The sequence below is a fragment of the Nannobrachium achirus genome (assembly GCF_963921795.1).
Source record: "Nannobrachium achirus genome assembly, chromosome: 15".
Classification (NCBI taxonomy): domain Eukaryota; kingdom Metazoa; phylum Chordata; class Actinopteri; order Myctophiformes; family Myctophidae; genus Nannobrachium; species Nannobrachium achirus.
The window spans coordinates 2,136,754-2,162,940 of NC_137822.1; positions in this window are offsets into that span (position 1 = coordinate 2,136,754).

Here is a 26,187-nt window from a genome sequence, read left to right on the forward strand (position 1 = left end):
CCTGACTGGAACATACCCTCCACTCTCTAAATGCCATCTATTTTCTTTGATTGATCGAAGCTTGGGGCAATTTGTCAGGTATGACAAAGTAGGCATCATAATACGATACCTTCATCAAGGGACATGATTTTGTGGAAGTGCACACACATGAAGAGGCTGATACCCTGATTCCTCATCAAGTCCTTGCCCCTGCAGCTTATGGTGCTTTGCAAGACATATGTGTTTGGTCACCCGACACCGATGTCCTCCTCCGATGGAAATAGATATATTCAAGCAAGTTCAAGTTATTGGATGTCACAAATGACAAGGGTTCCTTGGCCTACACAATTTGTCTCATGCTGGCTGTTGGAATCTCCAAAAAGACATGGGTCAATGTCTACTTGAAGCCTGATGATGATGACCAAGTCATTAACCACTTCATTGACCCTTCATTGAATAAAGCTCCATTGAATTGAATTGTGTGTGTTGGTGTGTGTGTGTGTGTGTGTGTGTGTGTGTGTGTGTGTGTGTGCGTGTGCGTGCGTGTGTGTGCGTGTGTGTGCGTGTGTGTGTGTGTGTGTGTGTGTGTGTGTGTGTGTGTGTGTGTGTTTTTGTGTTGTGTTGTCAGTGTGAGTGCAGTGCAATACATTGACACGTTAGTCTGCACACCCAAAGTGAGAAGTTGCAATACCTTAATCCCTGCAGTAACACCTGTCAACCATAACTGTCTAACACAACATTTTTATAAATAATACTGAAAATACTAATAAATCATCCAAGTACAATACATATACTCAGGATATATAAAAACATAAAGTTTCAAATGTAAAAAAGAAAATCCTTTCCCATCAAGATTTGGTGGGCCCCCGTAGTAACTCTGAGGACCCCTCAGGGGTCCCGGACCCCCTGAGGAAGACCCCTGGTATTTTGCTTACTCATTTTTGTTTTCAGAGCCCAGCTACAACAACTTTTATGCTTCAATTATGATCTAATTTAACATTGTTCTGGAGCAGGAGCAGAGCGATTACTGAGATAGGCTCAGGGGTCTGTCTAGGGGGTCCCAGGTGAGGAAAGACCCCAACCAAAAGTCAGAACGGTTATTCTGGCTGCTTTAACAGTCTAATGAATGAACTCAGGATGTTTTAAAACCTACAAAACTCTAATTTTATGAAAATCAGACATTAATTGGTTGGCGTACTGTTCTGGGAGGTCCCAAAATAGATAACCCCCAGAAAGGGGATGGGGGTCCGGAACATTTTACACCCATCATTTACTCAGTCAATTCCTTGACCCAGAAAACATAGGATTGGCATGTTTAATTAGGTTTCTACTTTCTAGGTTGTCTAGAAGCCAAGCCAAGAAGCGCAAATTATGTATTTTATGTCGGCCATTTTGAACGTCCAAAATGGCGGCTTTGCATGTGTCTGTGCAAATGCAAACAGATTTTTGGATTCCCCATAATCTGAAGATTCCAAAAATGTATAGTTTTACTAATCTCCAAAAAAATCCAACAAAAATACATAGTGGACCTGACTATTAAGTGTGCATATATATATATATATATATATATATATATATATATATATATATATATATATATATATATATATATATATATATATAATAAACACACACACACACACACACACACACACACACACACACACACACACACACACACACACACACACACACACACACACACACACACACACACACAGTGTACATTTTCAAACAATTTTCCAAACTTTTACACTCAGTGTGAATGGCTGTTATACCAGCATTGTTTTTCAGTCTGTTGGCAGTCAGTTCTATAACTACAGTACTTATGAGCAATAGCTAATTTATGCAATTTGAAGTGAAAAAGATTACCTTTTTAACATTCCAACATTCCAGCATTTACATAAGCAGTTTCTGTTAGCTAATGGGTGGCTATTGGTTGCTAATGTGAGGCTATTGTTCTGAGGTTTTCAGCTATGATCACCTGAGACTCCAGAGTTTCAGCTTGTATAGTTACACTTGTATTATGCAGGCCTACTTTGCTTGGCCAATAAAATCACATTTTATTACTAATCTGAATGGTAGTGTATGTTACAATATAACAATTGAGACGATTGTGTTTAGTTTTCCTGCTCTTCTATTGAGACAATTAGATTGTGTCAAAGGTGTTTACACACACACACACACACACACACACACACACACACACACACACACACACACACACACACACACACACACACACACACACACACACACATTTACATAAGATTTGTAAAGTTATACGTGTATAGTGCTCAGTGTAAATAGGCCTTTACACAGCATTTTATTTCAGTAACTGACTCACTACTGTAGCTACCTTAATTATAGACACTGAAAACAAACAATGCATTTTTAAGGAGCCCAATTAAAACATTGAAAGTAGAAGTTATACATATTCTTTTCTACTATTAACGCATTTGCTGCTTTTTCAAAATGGCTGCCAAGTACCAGGATGCCTCAGTCTCCATAGACTTCCATGTAATTCATAGTGCACAGATCATGCATGCCCATGCCTAGATCATGCACCATGTGTGTGTACACTGTTCACAGCTTTCAAACAAAAAAATCCGCTTGGAAATCCGTTCCGGCATTCATGAGATAGAAGCCATTATGTTTTCTTCAAATGTGGTGTGGTATGTGGGTTAAACATGCAATTTCGCGATTGCGATCATGCCTACTACATTTTTGTAATCAAAGATGGCCGCCGGGGGTCCGTCGCGGGCCGCATTGGACCTCTTCGCGGGCCGCAAAATGCCCGCGAAATGGCAGAAATGGCAGTTTGTTATGTGGAAATAAGTCCCCCTCCCCCTTCTGTGTTGCCTAGAACTGGAGGATTCATTTTGGGGTTTGGCTTGAAAAGTACGAGGTGCAAAACATAGTCTCGGCCACGCCTTCGGCCTGGTGGAGGCAACAATGCTGCTTTCACTGATCAGATTCAAATATTATTGTACGATTTTGTTCATATTTACATATTGTAGTATTATTGTAGTGTTAACTAATGACTATTTAACACTACATTGATTACTTTGTCAGCCAAAAGGAGAACATGTGCACACCCCAGAAGACCACACCTCAGAAGACCACACCTCAGAAGACCACACCTCAGAAGACCACACCTCAGAAGACCACATCTCAGAAGACCACACCTCAGAAGACCACACCTCAGAAGACCACATCTCAGAAGACCACACCTCAGAAGACCACACCTCAGAAGACCACATCTCAGAAGACCACACCTCAGAAGACCACACCTCAGAAGACCACATCTCAGAAGACCACCCAGAAAACCATATCTCAGAGGACCACAACCCAGAAGATGCCAACACACAAGGACAGCAACGACACAGCAACTGGGTTTATACACTGTGTGACTCCAATTGAAATGTTGAAGAAGCATGTCAAATATTTCAACGCTATTTTGCAAACCGGTGCCGATGAATATCGCCAAACAGTGATATACGCTACAGAAAAACACACACCATTTACCCAGGCACAAATCAACGCCACTCCAGTCAAACTCTCAAGAATTAGGAAGTGTTTGGCATTTGGTAAGTATTGAACGTCATGCTATGCACCATAATTAAAACAATCCTACTATTACTATATAATAATCAGTTATTGAAGGACAACTTAATTTATTTTCATCTTCATAACTGGCTCAATCTGGATAGAATCCTGTAGTGTGCGGAGCCCCCGACTTTTCAAAATGGCTAGTGTGGGCTTGTTCAGATTATCTGGTCAGAGAACCTTAAACGATTATCCTGTAGTGTGTAGTGCTACCCGATTTCCTTGCGCCTGACAATCTGCTAGTGTATGGCCAGCTTATGTCAGTGAGGGAGCAGATTGAAATTGGGCCAATGGCTTTAGTTTACATCTGCCAATCCAATTCATCAAACATTTTTCTGCCGATTTCTCAGGTGACTCATTTGAGGTGGTTGTATCAGGCACATCAGACATGGTCGAGACAACTGTACAATTCGAACCCAAGCAACCTACAGATTTAGCCAAAATGGAAATTGCTGAAGTGGAAGCAAAAAAGAAGGTATGCTTTTATTTTTATGCCGTTCTTATGGGCATCATACACAACTATGATAGTACTTAATTTGTTTAATTAACACAGTATTGATGTATTATCCATAACTACTGTATGTGCATTTCTCACTCTTACAGATCGGGAAAATACACGCCGACATCGAGGATGCCATTGAAATCGTCAAGATCAGAGGAGAGGACCATGAAGTCTCAGGAGAGATCAGTGGCATAGATTTGATTAACAACATGCGTTGCAGCAAACCACATTGTGGCAAATCACAAATGGTCAACACCCAATCTCTGTATCACAAATGTGAGGCTTGCAGGTTTACAAGATGTGTTGCTTCTTTCATACCAAATGTGTCTGGTACAATTGAGATGACCACATCAACAGGGGAGGTCATCCTGACGCTGCCACCGTCAGCTCTCACTGCATACCTCACTTCATGCAATCTCTTGCACCTGTTGAATGACACTAACAAGCTAGAGAAACACTTTCTTGAAAATAAATTCTTTGAAGTCCACTACAGCGTTGGGCACATACTCACTACTACTAGAATCCAGAAAGAGTCCATTATGACTGAGTAAACAAACCTGACGCCATCTTCACAGTGAATTTACAAGCAGATTTTGTAGTTTTCTGTATTAAAGGTGCACATAAAGGAACACATAAAGGCTTCAGAGCCCCTTTCCTTTGTGGTTCTTTATCCAAAGAGGATTCATTGTTCAGTGAGGATCTGACCAAAATGTTTAAAGAAGACTATGCTGATTTAAGACTAGAGAACTACAGTATACTAAATAATAATTTCTTGTTACTTTTGTAATAACCGTTAAATTCAACTTGATTCAAAAAGTTTGTTTGGGCATATAAAATCCATCATATCTCCAAGGCACACTGTATTTTTGTGTTTGCAGTGTCAATTATGAATGTGCTTTCTTATTTTCTATGTATGTACAGTAGGCTACCGATTTATTTTCTATAAGAAGCCTTATTGTGTTATTTCATGTTCAAGTTGTAACTGTGTGCATATTATTGCTATGAGTTGGGCAGTGATTGGGAAACACTGCCAAAGACTCACCTAGGGTGATTGAGTTGATTGGCCCTCAGAATGTTTATGGCACCTGGAGAGAGTCACTTGGGCAGTCCAGGGTGGATTACTTTCTGGGTTAAAGATTTCTATTGAGGATAGACACTGCGGACTAGACTTGAATTACTTTTTTCTTCTTTTTTACTGTGACAGGACACTTAAAGATCTGCAGAATATTTCATTTTGGATAACCTTTTGGGTCTGTTTTGTTAAATATTAAATATTTTGTGATTTGAAGCATTTGTTTTAGCAAATCATTAAATTCATCTAAATTTGCAAATTATTGTATTAATTATTCTGAACTGACCCTCCCACCCCCCTCATATTGCTCCAATTGGTGTTATAAAAACATTTTAGCACCATTATAACAAAAGGTTCAATAAACCGTGGGGGTTATCACTCTGTGTTCCAACTATATTATTGCACAACCAATGCGAGACTTTGACCTACTAAAACTTTGTGGTCATTTGACCTTTGATCAGTTACATGCTTATTGATTAATGCCCACTTTGGCATAAAATGTGCACCTTCATCTTCATGCTCCCTGGGCCAGAACATGAAGGAAGTGTCAACAAAGTTTGGTGGCGGGAGAGAGTGCGGCACAACTTCCACTTTAGACATTAACTCCTAATGTATAGATTTATTTTAAGAGGCCCATCCAGACTTTGATAAGGTGGAAGGGCCACACACATGGACACTTGAATTGAAACTTGAAACGCATAGCTTACAGTAGAGGATGACTTATGTTAAACTATTTGAATTTGGTAGACAAACGGATAGATTTTCAGTATGGCTATTTCCCAGACCTGAAGGTTGCTTCACAACAACAGAAGTCTCTGTTACAATATGCATATTTCTTTGAGGTTTTGTATTATGTTATGAACATGGACTCAAGGCAGACTCTTGTCTTGTACACGCATAAACAAGTACTACGCCTATTTACCATCATACCTACATCAATGGACTGCAGTTATGTAGTCAAATGGTAAATATTAATGACCAATTATAGATTTAGGCCATTAATTGGAATAGAGATGAACTAATTTGCCTTGAAATCTATTAACATAATGCATAAGCATTTTATTGCCTTTTATTGTTTTGGGTGGTCATTCTGTTTTCCTTTGAGAGTTGCTTGTATGTTGCCCATGTTTTCTAGTAGAGCCACCATTTGACCAAAATATCCACTTTCATATCCACTTGCTCACACATTCTCTCAAAATGTTGAGGGCACATCTAACACATTAATGCTCCCTAATAAACTCCATGGCTCTGGGAAGCAAAGGTACTTTGTAGCTTTTGAAAAGTAAAATTATGGTGCTTTATTTTATTTCCCTTTTAAAGTTTTTCCCGTTTACAAATTATGTGAATACAGTATATAGGCTATTGATGATAGGCCATACCACTCAATTAGGCACACCTTTTGTTAATGACTTAATAGGCCCAATAGGCTACTTTGTTGTACGTCATATTAAATAGTGGAAATATTTAATCTATAAGCTCACAAAGCATCACATTGTGATGCCTTGGGTGCTTGTAGATCTGTTATTTGCGTAGAATGTCTGTCTATTGCCAAATGTTCGCCTATCAGCCTATGACATGGCCAGAATAGGAATGCTAGGGTTCATGTGGTTAAATTGAAACATTATTAAATGGAGTATGGTGTTCTTTTCTCAGTGGTGAATATTAACAGTTGGCTATAATAATGAACCTAATATTTGCATGGATTCTCTGTGCAGCATACAACTCCTTCTTAACTAAATCCAGACTAAATCTGTGTGAATACATTCATGTTATGTTCAGTCAGTAGATGGTCTAGCCACTGTTTGTAGTCTGGACTGGTATTTCAGTTTTGAGACAGTTCTTGGTTTTTATATTTAGCCTTTTTCCCAGCAACCAGGAGGATTTTAACCAAGTATTGGTCTCCTGGGTGTACAGTTCCTTCCATGATATGACCCAAGTAAAATACAAGACAACACGAATCCCTTTGTTGAAATCCTAGAGAAAACATTGAGTGTCAGGTTGTCAAAAGAAAAGCATACCTGAGAACATGTCACGGTAGCAGAGAAAAATATATCACGCTCTACTGTGAATTTAGGTCTCACACACTTAATGCTTGAGCATTTAATTAAGAGCTCAAGACCTACATTGGTGTTCATCAAAACCATTACTTTTCAGGAAATTGAAAATATAATCTGTGGTTATTATTTACTCACAGGCACACTTAACCACCTGGCATACCGATGTTTGGACATGTTGTTATTGGAGAACATTTTGAAAGATCTTGGACTGTAGATTGGCTGTTGCACTACTTTAGTGAGACACTATCATAAGACAATATATAAAATAGGGCATTCATTTATGAAGAAAAAAGAAATGCATAAAGGTTTCTGCCACGACAGTGACATTATTCAGTTTGGACCTTTAGCGATATTGTTAGCTATATAAAACAAACTCCACTGGAGCAAATGGGGTATCACTGTCTTGCTCAAGAGCACCTCAGTGGTGCTATACTCTACTATATTGGTTATTTGTTGTCATGTATTTTTGTTATTTAGATTTGCTTTACAAGTCGCTCGAGATAGAAGCGTCTGCTAAATGCCTACTGTCTGTAACTGTAAATTGTAAATTATAAAATGCTATTCTGGGATGAACATTTGATGAAAATAACCTTCATCAAACGATCTGCTAGTTTGGGTGAATATCTTCGGAGTACCATGGCCCTGAGCTATAGATTTTCTTGTTTACTAAAGAGGTTTCTATTATTGATTTTGGGGTTTGTATTGTAAAGTACAACTTGATGACATCACACATTGTACTTTACAATACAAACCCCAAAATCAATCCTCCAGTTCTAGGCAACACAGAAGAGGGGGAACTCTTTTTTTCTCTATTTCCACACAACTCCTCTAAGGTATATCTTATATTTACAATGGGCTTATTGCCGCATCCCACTTTTTTTTTTTAATTAAAAAAAAAAAAAAGCAGGCGTGGACTCTAGATGTGAGCGGCCCGAAGGGCCGCGAACCTCTAGTTAATGACATTGTTCAATATTGAAAACGGGTGGTCTTCCCCTTTAAGGGTCTGTTGGGGTAAACGTATGCATTGCAATTTACACAATCACTACTGATATGTTTATCTAAGAATTGAAGGGGTGTTGTCCGATTAGCTTAGCTTGACTGCTGTTGTTTTCTTTTGTTTTCTATGTCTTTCTTTTGGGTCTTTCTTTTGTATGTTTATTTGTATTTGTATTTTTTATATTTGTTGTTGTAAAAATGTGTTTAAAAAATTAAAATTAAAAATATTTGAATGACAAAAAAGTGGTTTGTTGGAGGATACATGAGGTCTGGTGGAGCTTTTGATATGATGGGCTTACTGTGGCAGGGGTGCTGATATGGATTATAGATTATACTGTAGATGTCATAGATATGTGCTGTTTGACTGATGTTTTATTTTGTTTGTTCTGTTTATCTGTCTGCTTGATTGTTTTAGTTTTTTATACGTTTATTTATTTTATTATTTTATCCTTTATTCTTTTATATTTTGGGTGATTATTATAATTGTATGGATTGTACTAAAAGAAGCTATACTTGTCTTATTTTACCAACGTTGATTTTAATGCTGCAATGGAAAATCCAAAAAACAAACAAACAAAAACAAAAAAGATTCATATTAAAGCTGCACTCCATAAACTTGCCTTGCTCTCTTTTTGTGTAAAAGGCATGCATGGTGCTGGGTCAAAGTGTACATAGCGTGTCGCTGTTCAGCGGTGGTGTTGCTGAATCATTCACCAATTGAGGCCCAAGTTAGAGTTCCATATTCCTGTTAACAATCCGTATTGTGGTCAGATCAGGTCAGATACTGTAGTGGTAAGTAATTTTTTCAGATCCGTCAGATTAACATCCTTACCGTTCCACATTCTTCCCAGTGCAAAGTTAAATATGTGACGTCTTTTGTGTATGCAATTTACCATTATTGTAGGTGAGTAGAACGGCCGCTCCAAATTTGTAGGCAATAGTAACATTGGAACTTTCTTTTCTTTTATCTGCTTTTGGTTATTTCCAAGCAAGTCCATTTTCATCGTTTCCTATGAGGCATGTGTTAAAAGTACGACCAGGAAGAAGCTTTTTGTGGGTAAGTTCATTATCACCTTCATTATTATTTAATTATTAATTATTTTAAATCATTTCAATGTACTTTTCTCAGGGGCCAAAGGATTATACTCTAACCCTGAAATTACTTTTTTTTTTAATTAAAACGTCAAATACAAAAGTTTCCATTTAAACATGTACTTTACATATAAACATGTTGTTAGCTGCATTGTTTTCATGTTCATTTCTGTCACTGTGTATGCAGTATGTTTGTGTGTGAGAGATAAGATGGAAGAAAACAATCCAAATGTACTGGACACAAACCAAATGGAGATCAACACCCAAACAGAACCAAACAGCATACAGATTTCAGACAACTCCAGAGAGGCTGCAAAAAAGGTACATGGTCATTTAAAGCACCACATATAGATTCTGGCTGGCTGTCTGTCTCCTGACTTGGACCCCATCAAAATATCATTGACGAAATCGGTTGCAAAACTCAAACCCAGGAATATGAATGAACTGAGCCATCATGGAGTGGGCTACGATTCCTCAGGAAGGTTGCCAGAAGCTAGTGTCTGGCTCTGCATCATGTTTGCAGCAGGGCAAGTACTCTACTAGGTGCTAAAGATGAATAATGTTTAGACTGCAGTAGTCAACTAGTCATGAATGTGTCATTTGTGTTGAATTTGGAGAAACAACCTGTAATTTTATTTGTGTTGAGCTATTTAAATTGTTCTAGTTTGATTTGTTTATTGTAAACAGCAACAGTTTGTGATCTTTGACCCAAGACTTTCCAAATTGTACATGTAACGCCTCACTGTCTATAGAGTGGCTGCTGACCTTTTTGTTGATTTGTGATCATATTTTTGTGACATCACCTCATCAAACCCATGGAGTCTACATCACCTAGATCTCCACATATGGAGCTGACCTCTACATCTGATTCACAGATGATGCCCGGTTAGGGCACTAATGCCCGTAAGACTCCCTAATCGGGAGATAAGCGACCGTCAGGTCGCAGTGTGATTTTAGGGCAAAATGTGTAGGAGCAGTGTCCAAAAATGTGTTTGAAAAGATCGGCCTGACGTTGGCGCTATATATGGGACGTACAGATCCATGTTGATGACATGAGTGTAGACATACTGTGTACCGATTTGTGTGATTTTAGGGCAAAATCTGTACATTAAGCCCATTTCTGGGAATGCCCATACAATAGAATACCTTTTTTGTAGGCCCATATCTGGTATTGTCCATATATGGACATATTGTGTCAGTTTAACCAGTGTGATTGCTGATTAACACAAATTAATTACATCCTTGTCCCTTTTATGCATGCCCATATATGGAGATCCCTGCCCTCTACATCTGATTCCCAGATGATGCCCTGTTGGGGAAACCACACAAATAGAATTCCTTTTATGCCCATCAATATTAAGCCCATATCTGGGAATGCCCATATATGGACATATTGTGTCAGTTTAACCAGTCCAACTTAAACAACCAACCGCATCTCGAATCACACTTGCAAATGAATTCCGTCCTGTGCGACCTCACCCATAGGCGTCTTACTGGTATTGTGTCCAAATTAATGTGAAGGCTTCCTTATATGATTTATTTAGTTAAAGGAGCTATAGTCAACTTTTTCTTGAAAAACCAGATGCTAAATTAAAAATAATGTTTCGAAAATATTTTATAAAAAAATAAGCTTCATATATGTGTTTCTATTCAAAAATGACCACAAAAGCGTCAAATAATGATAAAATAATCATTTTGGCCGACCGACACATTCTAGTCTATAGACTAGGATGTAAACAAAGTGTCGGCCCTACAATGAAAAAGTTGACTATAGCTCCTTTAATTAATGCGTTTTTTGGGAAATGGTTGCAAGTAACCTCACCTTAGTCAATAAGCTATGCCTGACCACTGCGTGTGTATCCTAGAAATGGAGTGGCGCAGTACATCTGTGGGCGGCAGCCATCATTTCTACCATGGGCTCATCATTACTCATCGGTTATCACATCACAGTGGTCGCCAGCTCAGCTAAGGTGAGCCTCTGTTTTCTTTCCTGCATGAATTCTACCTACGTAGTTGGTCTAAAATGTAGGGCACACAGGATCTACTTGCAGGTGTAATCCACAAGAGAATGGCCAATCATGGGGTTGCAGGTACGTAGCAAGCTAGCACTCACCATTAGCTCAGCATTCCACAGTTGAATGTGCAAGGCTCAACCAAGCACTTTGAGCTGCATTTCATGTCATGAAAGGTGCTATACAAATACAGTTTATTATGATTATTATTATTAGGCCTAACCTATAGTTAGGCCCAAATCAGAAATTAGCCTCCAAAAACAAATATGTTGATACATACTGTACATGTACTGTAAGCCCCTCCCATACACTAAAATGTGTACCCGGCCTGAATGGGTTAACTTGGTCAGTACACATAATGGCAGGCTATGGGTAAAGTACTGGGAGCCAAAGCCCTGAATAGCTGAGATGGACCGAGTAGAGTAGAAATGTGTGGAGTCCTTCTGTGATGACTTGTGTCATCTTATATGTTGCTGATTTGATTTGGTCAGCCACTGTTTTCTCTCATTGCAGTTTATACATGAGTTCTATAATACCACCTGGATAGAACGGTATGGAGAGCCTATTGGAGCCGGCACTACAACCATAATTTGGTCCATAACTGTCTCTATATACTGTATCGGAGGTGGAATTGGAAGTATCATTGGCGATCTACTAGTCAAACACCTTGGAAGGTACTGCCCATTAATGCTCACTATACGGTGAACATATCTCTTAAGAATCCTGCAAGCCCGTCGGGACCCGACCAGGGCCAGGCTCGGCCGGGCTTGGGCGGTATCTGTATTTCTCCATCTGGCCTAGGGCCGGGGCGGGCTCAGAACCATGTTCTGAGCATTTTGCAATGTGAATTTCACCCTAGAGCTTGACGTCTCAGTATGTGTGCGTAGCTAGAATGGAGGCGGGGTGTGGTGGGAGGCAGCACTCTAGGCTATGGGTTCTCTAACGTATCTATAGCAACACTAAAATCGTGTACTCTGGTTGGTGGTGTCATGAGTATATTAGCCAATGAGCCGCCGCAATGCGTCGAGGGTTTTTCTAGACACAAGACTGTCACACGCAAACTCACAGTCTGTGTACACAGCGAGACAAGCATACTGTAGTCGCAGTACTGTAGAATCACCGTCATTTCTAAAATAAATTGCCCTGTAATTCATCGATTCCCCTACCTCCCGTAACAGTTCATTACGGGGTGTGTCTTATAGTAAACTGGACGATTCTCCAGATTTTACAAGATGGTTTGTATCCACGGCAAGCCGACAATTATCAATGTCTAATTTTCTGCTACGAGGATATACAGTAACATCATAACAAACGGTGGCTGGAAGAAGATTTCTTACTTGTGATGTGTCTATCTATAAATAAGGTGCCGGGCTTCGGGCCGGGCTCGGCCTGTAAATAGCGGTATACCAAATGGGCCAGGGGCCAGGCTGGGCCTGAATTCCATGGACCAGGGCCAGGGCCGGGCCGGGCCCCACGTTTTAGGCCACAGCAGGGCTCTAATCACTCTCTCTTGATTCATTTCTAATGCCTTATGATGTTGTTTCCCTATTCTATTCAGGAGGGGCACCTTGTTGGTAAATAATCTCTTCACTCTTGCAGCTGTTCTGTTTCGAGGTACCTTCGAGATGCTCATCATTGGACGTTTTATCTCGGGGCTAAGTGCAGGTGAGTACACCACTACTTGCCACTGTACATGATAGCTTAACTTAAGCATTGTACACAAACAGCACTAGGCTGTTTTGTGGACGGATCCAGCCCTCCAGGATACAGAAGAGAAGCAGTGTGTAGTCAAAGCTCTGCAAATCACCAAGCACACTCACCACCCTGGCCACAATCTTAACAAGCACTGGTCTCGCCGGTCTCCCGGTATCTGTCTGTCTATCTATCTATCTGTCTGTCTGTCTGTCTGTTAGGGCATTAACGACTTGTGATTTTTGCAAGTTGACTCGACTCAGTAAAAGGTTGAGTTGAAGTCGACTTTATCGTTTGATGGCGTCATCACATCAAACACCACCTCCCAATTATTTTGGGGGGTCCCCAGATGATTAACTTAATGTGAAACATTGTTTTCTCACTCAACTGTAAACAAACCAACTTAAAGTTTAAGTGTATAGAGAGTATCTGCACATTTCTAAATTGACAATTTAAGGACTTTAATATCTCTAAAATGACACATTAAACATTGTCCAAATTGAGTCAGAAATTGTGAAAATAGCCGATCTACATGCTCACAACGCCAGCATGTAGATCTGCTATTTTCACAATAGAATTTTTTTCAACTTCGACTTTCGAATTTCTCTGGTGGGAGTCGACTTGTCGACTTTTTCGTTAATGCCCTACTGTCTGTCTGTCTGTCTGTATACTATTTACGGGCCATGGGCCGTTCATGCCCGTAGCCAATCAGAGGGGTAACATCATAATAGCAAGGCTACATACAGGTATTTATTATCCAGTTTATAAATAGGCGATCACTAGACATGAGCGGCCCGAGATCTGATGTGTAATAATAATAATAATAATAAAACTTTATTTGTATAGCACCTTTCATGACATGAAATGCAGCTCAAAGTGCTTTACAGAGCATAAAATGAAGCACACGTGCTTAGCAGAGAAAAAGTACAATAGAAATAAAAAATACATAAAAAAGAGATAAGTAAAATGATTACAATAATGCAAGAAAAAATAAAAGCATAGAGCATTGAAGAACAATTTCAGAGCCGTGCGGACGTCAATAGCAGCATAGGGATTAAAAAATTTAGCTAAAAGCAAGAGTAAAGAAATAGGTCTTGAGCTGTGCTTTAAAGCTATCCACCGAGGCTGCCTGTCTTAGGTGTAGTGGTAGTTTATTCCAAGCTGTCGGTCCATAGAAGCAGAAAGCTGCTTCACCATATTTTTTATATGTCATTGTTGGCACCTCAAGTAGGTCTGCACTAGAGGACCTGAGTGGGCGGGTTGGAACATATCTATGCAGGCAGTTATAGAGGTACGAAGGTGCCAGACCATTTAGAGCTTTATAAACAAGTAAAAGAATTTTAAAATCAATCCTAAAAACAACCGGGAGCCAGTGTAGCGACGCTAAAACTGGAGTAATATGTTCTCTTATCTTAGTTTTTGTTAAAACTCTGGCTGCTGCATTTTGAACAAGTTGTAATCTGTCAGTTGTTTTCTTTGGCAGACCAGAGAGAAGTGCGTTGCAGTAATCAAGCCGAGAGAAAACAAAAGCGTGGATCAGCGTTTTTGCATCGTTCAGCGACAGATAGGCTCTAATTCGCGCAATATTTCTAAGGTGAAAGAAGGCAATCTTCGTGACATGATTAATGTGTGTATTAAAATTTAATTCAGCATCAATGATCACCCCCAGGTTCTTAACAGAGGTGTTATTTTCTTTAGCCAGGTTACCAAGTCTATTTATTATTGATTCTCTCTGGGCAGTAGAACCTATTATGAGAACTTCTGTCTTGTCCTCATTTAGCTTGAGAAAGTTCTCACTCATCCAGCATTTTATGCTGGACACGCACGTCAGCAATGGGTCTAGAGCACAGGGGTCGTCCGTAGCCACCGAAAGGTACAACTGGGTGTCATCAGCATAGAAATGGAAATTCACACCGTGAGCGGAAATAAGTTCTCCCAGCGGCAGTATATAGAGGGAGAATAATAAAGGACCAAGAATCGAGCCCTGTGGAATACCAGAGCAGATGTTGTGTTTGTTTGACTCGAAGTCAGCTAGATTAACAGAGTAGCTTCTGCCTGTCAGATAAGAGCAAAACCAGGACAGAGCTGTACCTGACAGTCCTACCCAGTGTTCGAGACGTTGTATTAGAATTGTATGGTCAATTGTGTCAAAAGCCGCCGATTGGTCCAGCAGTAGGAGAACGGACACATCTTTGTTATCAGCAGCCACCCTAAGATCATTAATAACTTTTAAAAGTGCAGTTTCTGTGCTGTGTCCTTTCCTGAAGCCGGATTGGAATTTGTTGTGCACCTTATTGTTCTGCAGAAACACATCCAATTGATGAAAGATAATTTTTTCTAGGACCTTGCCCAGAAAAGGCAAATTAGAGATGGGTCGATAATTATCCAGCACGGACGGGTCAAGGTTGGGTTTTTTGAGTAAGGGTTTAACTACAGCCGTTTTCAGTGAGTCTGGAAAGACACCTGATTGTATAGAGCTGTTTACTATTTTTAGGATATCTTCAATAACACAGTCTACAACCTCTTTAAGAAACGGCGTGGGTATTGCATCCAGCGAGCAAGAAGACGATGTCATTTGCGATATGGTTTTACGAAGTTCCTCTTCATCAATTGCACAAAATGATACTAGGCTCCCCCTTGATTTATCGATGCTTTTACACATGGCACCATTAACCGCATTTGCATTTGTGACAGTATTATTCGTAATACCAGCTCGAATGTTAACAATTTTGTTGTCAAAGAAGGATGCAAACTCATTACACTTTGCTTTAGAGGCAGGGAGTGACTGCTTGTAGGACTGGGGGGGGTTTAAAAGGCGTTCAATGGTAGAGAATAAGACCCTAGCATTGTTCTTATTCTCATTAATAATTCCGGAAAAATAGGCCTGCCTAGCCAGACGCATGGTTTTATTATAGGTGGCTGTTGACGCCTTAAATATCTGTAGGTGGATAGTTAATTTATTTTTTCTCCAAGCTCGCTCTGCTCTGCGGCATTGTTTTTTGAGTGAACGTATATGATCGTTTATCCAGGGTGTTACTTTGGAATTATATTTCTTTTTAGTTTTCATAGGAGCCACTATATCCAGAGCTGACTCCAATTTAAGATTAAAACGTTGAACCATATCATTTACTGAGGGAATATCAGGAAGGCGGGGTGCACACGCAAGAAGGCTGGCAAACTCTTCTGCTGCCGAGGAACCGAAAAATCTCTTTTTTATAGTATATTCTCTATTGTTTTTTCCTAGATCAGAGACAGTCATATTAAAACACAGTAAATAGTGGTCTGATAAATCAGGCTTAGCGATAATCCTGTCCATAGAAATATTTAGCCCTTTAGAGATCACAAGATCAAGGGTGTGGCCTTGATTGTGGGTTGGCCCGGTAACATGCTGATCAAAATCAAGGGAATGCAGTAACTGTAAGAAACTCATAGCTGTAAGATCAGTAACAGTGTCCACATGCAAGTTAGTATCACCAGCAATAAGGGTTCTCTCATAGTCCGTGGAACAGATAGATAGAAGTTCAGATATTTCTGTAAGAAATAAGGCTTTGCTACATTTTGGTGGGCGATATATCGTAATCATTAGAACAGAGGATTGACTCTCAAATAAGTTAGCTTGATATTCAAAGGATGAAAAACTTCCAAAGGACAGGCACTTGAATTTAAAAATGTCAGAGAAAATGTATGCCAAGCCTCCGCCTCTTTTTCCTTCGCGCACTGATTGAATAAAGTGATAGTTTGGTGGGCAGGCGACGCCAAGTGCAAAAGCTCCATCGTTGCCCAGCCATGTCTCTGTTAAAAAGATTATATCTAATTTCTCTTCACAGATTATATCATTTACAGAGGAGGATTTGTTTAAAAGTGACCTGATGTTAAAAAGTGCCAGGTTTATTTTATGACATTTTACTGTACTATAGCCCCTACAGGGAATGTAAGTTAAGTTAGCTAAATTAGCAGAGCCACTGCTTATCCTGGACTCTCTATTTGAAATTACAGTAGAAATGTTGTGAGCCTGCTTAATAAAAGCGCTTGAAGGAGCATCGGGTCCAGATACGTTAGTTGCTGGGTATAATGGACCCAGCTGACATCAACGGCTAAACGTATTGTCCAGCTGGGAGGCCTGGGTCTTCTGTCGATGTGGTCGTGGAGGGATGGGTGGGGGCGAAAGCACCCAGGCCACAGATTTCTGGGGCACGGCCGGGGCAATTTCAGGCGTTTTCAGGGATGGTGGTTGTGGTGCCGGGCGTTTGTCCTGTGGTGGTTGTGCCGCCGGGCCATTGACCGTGTGTCTGGCCGGGGTCATTTTTAACGCAGTGTTAATGAGTTCATTCATTCCATTCGTGAATTCTAGGAGAGGCATTGGAGATAGGGAGAAAGAGGAGGATTGGGGTGATGGGGCGGTTGTACCCGCCCCCTCCTCTTCCTCTGTCAACTCTCCGTTGTCAGTTGCCAGTTCACTTTGCTCACTGTTCGGGCCAGCCACGGCTGAAGCAGGGAATCCACAAAACTCTTCTTCATTACTGTCCTCTTCGAACATTTCCCTGAGTGACTCCAACTCTGCATTCATTCGTCTACTCCACTCTTCAGCGGAGATGTTGTCCATATTCAGTTCCTCGTCAGGGAGGGCCATAATCAGTTCCTCGTCAGGGAGGGCTGGCACAACGGTAGCTCCTCCGTTCACCAAGGCCGTTCCCCCCTCGGCCGAGGGGGGCAGTTCAGTAACCATAACACTATCTCTTGTTATGGATTCTTCGTGGGTTGCAGATAAGAGTTGTTCATCACAATCTGTTGTTTTGGATTGCTGTGTTCTGGCCAAGGCCAGAGCATGGAGAACATTCTGCAAAAATATCTTTGCTCCTAGCTTATTTAGTTGCCGTTCATCAGCAAATAGGTGTCTTCTGTCGAAGAAAAAACTGAAGTTGTCAATAAAATGCACATTTTTGTCGGTGCATGCAGCTAAAAGCCATTTGCTCAGAGAGAACAGTCTGCTGAAATTCTCGTCTGTGCCTCTCATAGGCGGTAGGGGACCGCTGATCCAAAGCTCTATGTCACTGTTCAGGAAGCTCAATGTGTTGAAAAGAGCCCTGAAATTCTCCTTTAAGATTTCTGACTGTTTTTCTTCTGTGTCATATGTGCCAGTATGTAGAATCAGGGTTTTCACCGTTTGGTGTTTGTTGACAAGATCCAGAATTCTGTCTTTCATGTCAGAGACTGTGTCTTTGGGAAAACACATAACTTTTGCCTTCTTCTTTCTTATGCTTTTGACACCTTTTAAAGCAGCATCGCCCACAATCAAGATGTCAGGATCAATCACTGATGTGGTTCTTACCCTGCTGGGTGGGACGTTCTCTCTGTCAACAGGGGGACTTCGGGGGGCTTCTAGTAGCTGTTCTGTTAGCCAGCTTGGGGAGATGCTACCCCTGTCATCCTCGGCCAGTGGCGTGAATCTGTTTGCCAGCTGCACACTCGGTGTGTGTGGAGATTGGACTGCGTTTGACTTTTTAGCAGTGTTTTTCCCCTTGGCAGTTGCCCATTTATGAAGGGGGGTCGAAGCAGCGCTGTGCCGGGGTAATTCCGGCCATTCGTCGGTGATAAGAGGGCTTTGGGAGGGTGTCCTGCCCGTCGTCCGTTCTTTCATCTTTGGCTTTGCACCAAGGGAATTCCAGGCGAGTGGTTTATCCAGTCTTTGGGTTTGTTTTAATTGGAATAATTCCGTTTCCAGTACTGCAATCCTCTGAAGCAGTTTCTGATAAACCCTTGTAGAAATGGTTGGTCCGGCCATCTTGCTAGTTAGCTAGATGCTACGTATCCAGTCACCAAGTGGCAAAAAATAGTATATTGCAGTACAGCAAAACAATCCCGGAGTTTTATAAGTATCCAAGATCCATTTGTAGTTTCTCAGAGAAAAAATAAAACATCAGTATCAGCAGAAGAATGTAAGCACAAGCGAGCCTAAGCGGGAGCAAGCAGCGATACGTCCGCACTGTAGGAGAGCAAGCAGCAGGACGATAAAGATCCCTTAGGAATGGGTTAGGAGAGGGGTAAGGATCTACTGTAGCAGTGCCGGTTCTAACTCCTCAGGGGCCCTAAGCAAGATTGTACTTAAGGGCCCAACCGAGTGGTGTTCGAAGCAGGCACCCGTCAAAAATGTGGGCTGTTTGAAGGTAGAATTAGAGGAATATTAACATAAGGATTAGTTTGTTGTGATAGTAGAAAGTAATAAAACTGCATCTGTTAAAAGAGCTCCCAACGCTTCAAAATACTATTGTCTATTTTCACAATTTTAAATTGTTTTTTATTTAAATGTTATTCTCTAAAGGACAAGGTTTCCACCAGTGATGTCATGCCTATATATGGTTCTGTACAGTATATCAGTCAGTTTGAGCAGATTCCATTCCAATCGGCCACTTGTTTTGCGAATAATCCCACATCCCTCCATATTTTGGCATATTCGTTGCTTTTGTATTGTACAGTGTCCTTGACATTTGCGGTTTAATGTCATGTATCGTTATTGTTGCTGTTGTTGTTGGTGACGATAATGATGATGATGAATTGATAATTTTATTATGTATTTCAGGTACTTCACGAAATGCCATAATGATATACCTGACTGAGATTTCTCCTAAACATATACGGGGCTCTGTTTGTTCGACACATTCCATCATTATTGCTTTTGGCATACTCCTTGGACAGGTGCTGGGTCTTCCAGAGATCCTTGGGCAGGTCAGTGTTGTGAACTTCTGAGGGATTGGAAGCTCTGAAGTAGATCTTATTTATTTAAGGTTCAGACCGAAGTGAGAGTTATGCATGTGTAAGTGTAACAGAGGCAGATGCCAGATACCAGGAGCCTTTATAATATTTTTACTGTCTCTCTGCTTATGTCAGCAGAATACTACTACATATATCAGTTTTAATGTGAACAAACTGTTTGTTCATGATTAGTTCATTGTCTACATTGTTAGAAAACGTTCATAAAACGTTCATAAGCAAATGCTTATGAATGTTTTCTAACGGGTCATTGTTAGGAACTGCTACCTTTTTTGAGCGGTGGTAAACCGCTCCATAGAGTGGCTGTGCGTGTGTCTGTAGCCACTTTTCCTCAGCGTTTTGCCATAGCAATGTGTTTTCCTCAGCGTTTTGCCATAGCGTGTGTGTGTGTGTGTGTGTGTGTGTGTGTGTGTGTGTGTGTGTGTGTGTGTGTGTGTGTGTGTGTGTGTGTGTGTGTGTGTGTGTGTGTGTGTGTAGCCATATGCATATTACATCATATTACATCACCAATATTACATCCTAGACCTATCTGTAGCCACCTTTCCTCAGCGTTTTGTGTTTTCCTCAGCGTTTTGCCATAGCAATATATGTGTGTGTGTAGCCATATTACATCACATTACATCACCAGTTAAATCCTAGACCTATCTGTAGCCACTTTTCCTCAGCGTTTTGCCATAGCAATGTGTTTTCCTCAATGTGTTTTCCTGTGTGTGTGTGTGTGTGTGTGTGTGTGTGTGTGTGTGTGTGTGTGTGTGTGTGTGTGTGTGTGTGTGTGTGTGTGTGTGTGTGTGTGTGTGTGTGTGTGGCGATATTACATCACCAATTACATCCTAGACCTGTATCCTAGTCTTTTTCCTCAGCGTTTTGCCATAGCAATGTGTGTGTGTGTAGCCTGTATTACATCACCAATTACCAATTGAAGACGTTATGCAAGCACGACCACCGCTCACTTCACATTGGGTGTGATTTTTTTCAATTTACCTCTCCATTTTGTTTGTTTTATGGCTACAGGAGTCCAGGTGGAGCTACCTGTATGTTTTCACCTTACTTCCTGCCGTTCTGCAGCTGTTGATGCTTCCCCTCTTCCCCGAAAGCCCTCGATATCTGCTGATTGAAAAGAACGATGAGGCTGCAGCTGAGAAAGGTATCTCCGCTTGTTCAGACTGTGTGACGGAAGCATTTTGAAAGTTCTAGGAGGCAACAGCTGGCTTGAGAGAATACTTACTGTATGTACGTGCATTATAGCTTCTTAAAATCAGGAGTCTTCAACAGGGGGTCCCGAGAGTCCTCAGAGTTACTACAGGGGGTCCTCCAAATCTTTCAATCCTTCTTATATTAACAACGTGAACCCTAGTGTCCGTATTCTGAGAACTGTAGCCAGAAATAGCAGATCTACAAGCTCGTTGTGAGCTTGTAGATCGGCTATTTTCGACAAAGCGGTTTGGTGTAGAGGGGGAAAAGAAAAGGCTAAGTATACAGAGTGAAAGGTCAAGTTTATTAAGCATTGACGGGTTAGGTGGTTGTGGTTAAATATCTGAAAACACAAATCGACATGAATCCAAAATACACTGATGATTGTGCTGTCAAACAATGAAATTTGGAATCTGAAAAGGTTGTGGGGGTCCCTGCTTCATCTCTCTCTAAACTAAGGGGTCCTTGGCCTGAAAACGTTGTGTTGCAGCACTCCAGACGTTCCTAGGGAAGGAAGATGTGTCTGAGGAGTTGGAGGAGATCAAGGCTGAGAATCAAAGCCAGAGAGACATCAAGACCGTCTCTGTCCTCGAGCTCCTCAGAAACCCAAATGTTCGCTGGCAGATGATCGTTACCTGCGTACTCTCCATCTCCGACCATTTCTGTGGAATAATTGCTGTATGGTAACATTGTTGTTAATATTGCCACTGTCAGGAATAATCCATATTTCTGTCAAATATATATCTTTTTAAGATTTTCACCTATAACGGCATGCATAGCAGAGGGATAAGAGGTTCAAAGTTGATAAAGAGATAGTTCACCTCCAAAATGACTCAATTACTCACCTCATGGAGACATTTCTCAGACACCTCATTGTCACATTTCTGAGCCAATAATTTTGAGATAATACATTGATAGGAAATACATATATTTTTTTAAATAAGTGTTTTCTTTTTTTTACAGATGAAAAGTATTAACACTAGCTTTCGACTATACCTACATTGGATCTCGAAAATGTACGGTTTTCGATATACCACATGTTTTCTTCCTGACAGCGACAAAATGTCAACATTATCATTTGAGTATAATGTGCATGTAAAGGTTTTCTGTCTTTCTTGTCTTTACAGCTGTATTACTACTCTAACAGGTTGTTAACTCCTCTGGGCATTGATGTTGAATTGATACCCTATGTCACCCTTAGCTTAGGTGCTGTAGAGTTTCTAGCTACCGTGATTGTTGTAAGTATGATACAGCTGTTGTTTTTCAATATGTGTGTCCACCAGCATAATCCACAGTTGTCAAAATGTCGCCAACAAATTATGTATGGCTATCACAGAAGTCCAATAACAAAGCTAGGGTTCAGATCCCAATCATGCCCTCGAGTGCCCAATGTGTGCTTTGAACTCTCCTAGTAGGACTATGGAGTCCCTTACCGGAGTGACCCAATTAGGGCATAAGCGCAGACTCCTCCCTCCCAGAACAGTGACATTCCATGTTACCAAAATACTCCTCTGCTGCCCAGGTCTGGTCAGTATTAAAGACCCTGTACTTTCATTTCATTCATTTCGTTTCATTGCCAGCCTGACTGGCAGTGTTCCCTGCCGCAACAGTTCTTCCTGTGGGTGGTGGGTCCACGAAGCAGTCACTTTACTTCTTTGGGCTATGCTCGGTTCTGTGACAGCCCTAGGCTACTATCAGGTGCTTGCAGATGAGCCCTCAATCTGGGCCTGACTCCGAAAGAGGGCCCCAGGCTGCCTCCAGGCCAGGTACCCATTCTTCTAATACTCAATCGTTCAAATTGGTCTCCCCTGAGACCAATTTGTCATGGCAGACCCTGCCAGGATCACAAGGCTCCAGACAACACAGCTCCCAGGTTCATTGGGGTACACAAATAAATTGACTGTTCATCAGCGAGGTGGGTAGTTACTTGCGCCAGCAGAGCGCGCAAGTACTGTGTTTGGCTGCGTATGTATTTCGGTGTTTGTGTGTGTTAAGCCCGTAGCCCAATCAGGGACCAGCATTTCTGGCAAAATCATCATTAACAGCCAATGACGGACCTACATTCCTGGTGATGCCAGTGGTGATGCCAGGGATTAGCGCAAGTCATGGCAGGCTTTGCTTGCACACAAGTAGCCAGTAGGCCATACATGGCCTACTTGTGCACAAGGAGCAAGTTGGCACCTTGACAGAGTGCAGTTCTAGTTAAATACTGTATATGGTTAGAGAGAACTGGCTTACGCAATGGACCAGGGCTAAGTTCAGCTAACCAAGGCCTGCATGTGGCACAAAGAGCTGGACCTGGTCACAATAAATGTTAAACAACACTAACTACCATTGATGCTGCTCACTCGATAGTATTACAGAGAGTGCTTTGCGGTTTGACCAGAGGAGATCGGGCCTTTACTGCAAAGGCCCTAAAATTGTGGAACATTTTACCAGAGGAACTCAGGCTAACAACAGCACTATAGTTTTAAATCCCTTTTAAAAACCCACTTCTACAGAAGAATTGCCTTTTTATCTCCCTGAGACATATTGTATTGTTCTGCTGCCTGTAATTGTAACTGTTGTTTATCTTTACTGTAACTTGGGTTTTATTCTGTTGTTATTGCATTTATGTTGTTTGATTACTGTTTGGTTTTGATTGTTCAAGCACTTTGTAACTTTGTTTCGAAAAGTGCTATAGAAATAAAGTTTTATAATTATTATTAGTATTGTCTTTAATCCTGTTATCTGTCTCTGCTCAGGGGATGGTGATTGAACTTACTGGAAGAAGAATCCTCCTCATCGTGGGATATGGTGGAATGGCTGTGGTCTATATTCTATTAACAGTGATGCTATATTTTCAAGTATGCTCACTTTTTTTGTACATACTGTAAGAAGAGGTTGTTCTTGCATGTAAGAACAAACTATTGAATCAATATCTATTGTGCCTTTCCTACAGGACAATGCATCTTGGATACACTACTTCAGTTTTGTCTCTGTATTGGCTGTTGTCGTCTTTTATAGTGTTGGTCCAGGTAATTAAGCACGCACGCACACACGCATACACACAGTATATATTACTCAGATTTACACAATTTGGAGTATGATCTCTTGGCAAACTACCCTTTGTTGTTTTGCTATAACTGGCTTCCCAACGTTGAGGGATTGAGCTGTTTTATTAACCGCCATGAATCATGAACATATTGACTGATTATTGTACCCCTTCAAGTGGTGTATTGAGGCGCCTCAATCGAGTTCCCTGCCAGAAGTGCTTTCTTTTCTCCCCAATAGTGTCTATACTGCATACTAGGAATGTGAAAAGTATGTAATAAAATCGTACTATGTGTTGACTAGGCCTATCCCTAGGGTTACGGTGGTACAAGCCATGACTTGTGTGACAGTAAATGGTAAATGGTGCATTTATATAGCGCTTTTATCCAAAGCGCTTTACAGAGATTGTGCATTACATTCACCCATTCACGCACACATTCATACACCGGTGGCGGAGGAAACCATGCAAGGCTACCTACTCACCGGGAGCAATTAGGGGTTCAGAGTCTTGCCCAAGGACCCTTCGACATTAACTCAGGGGGAGCCCGGATTCGAACTGGGAATCCTTCGGGAACCCTTCGTGCTCTAATAACGGTTTCTCTACCCCTGAGCTAGGCCGCCCCTAACAGCAACCAAATGTTTCTTTTTCTTTACCTGTGTGTGTGTGCGTGCGTGCGTGCGTGCGTGCGTGCGTGCGTGTTTTCTATCCCAGGTGCTGTTTCTGCTACTGTGGTCAGTGAATTATATGAATACTCCTTCAGATCATCTGCCATAATGATTTATGGATATTTAAACTGGGTGTCCAACTTCATCATGGGATTAATATTCCCTTACCTTCAGGTGATTAAATGAACACATTTCTGGTATCTTGTCAGTCTGAATGCTTCTGACTTATTACTGACTTATTTTTCTACTCTTTGCTTGTACTGTACAGAATGCCCTGCAAGACTATGTGTTTCTGGTGTTTATGGTGGTCAGTGCATTGTGCACCATCTTACTCATCATTGTCCTCCCAGAGACCAAAGCCAAAACCTTCAGAGAAATCACCCGAAGTTTCGCTAAGTTAAACAAGATCTCTGTTTCTGACTGAATGACTGGAATCAGTCATATACCCCAGAAAGATGTACCTCCAATTCAAATGGATTAGATTTTATGTTCTACAGTTTGTTTTGCAGTCAACTGTCATTTGACTGGAGTCCCCCAATGGTATACTTGGCCTGCCCTTTTTGAATGTATTCGTTAATGTAATGCACAATCGTTGTAAAGCGCCTTGGATAAGCCCCTATAAATGCACCATTTACTATTATAGCCTATTAATTATTCTGAACTCCCTCTGCCCTCATTGATATTATTGGTGTTGTAAATAAGTTTGTAGCAACCGTTATAACACAATTCAATAAACCGTGGGGGTTCTTCTCAGTCTCTGTGTTACAACATTATTATTGTACAGCCAATGCAAGAGCCTTTCCCTCAAACAAGTGAGGGAAGCTCTCTGATACCCCCTTGTGGCCGCAACTGGAATCTCTTGCTTCAAAAACATTTATTTATTTAGTTCTGTTTTCCAGAAAGGACACTCCATAGCATCTGGTGGAAGTTTTGTACTGCGAAACGATCTTTTAATCAGTTTTAAAATTATGATTTTGAAACTAATTAAAATGGCGCTCAAAGCACCTGAATTCTCTGTATATTCTCCAATTTGTGAATCATTTTGTATTACAATGTCTAATTGGGTCTGATGGTCACCAGCGTTTTTGCCTATGTTTTTTTCGCCTACATGGATATGGTCTTTTCGCGTGGCACTTTCGCCGTGGAGGAGAGTGTTTTCACCTAACCTGTCTGGCCGTTTCGCCGCCGTTGAAGAGCCATTTCGCCTATAGTGACTGTGACAGTGGTGTCAAAGGGACCATACCTAAAACTAATGCTGTGATGTGGGGAACATGGAGAGGGGAACATAGAACCTGGGGAACATAGGGTGGAGGACCCTGTGTCAAACAGGGTAACATCTCTGGCCTTAGGTCGAACACCCTTAAATTGCTTTGGTCCGACCACCAAAAACCTAACCTTAACCCTAACCCTAACCTCAGTAAAACTATGCCTAAACCTAATCCTAACCCTAACCTCAGTAACCGTGACACAGGTGATTATCTAACCTGGTGATTATCTAACCCATTTAATGATTTGGAC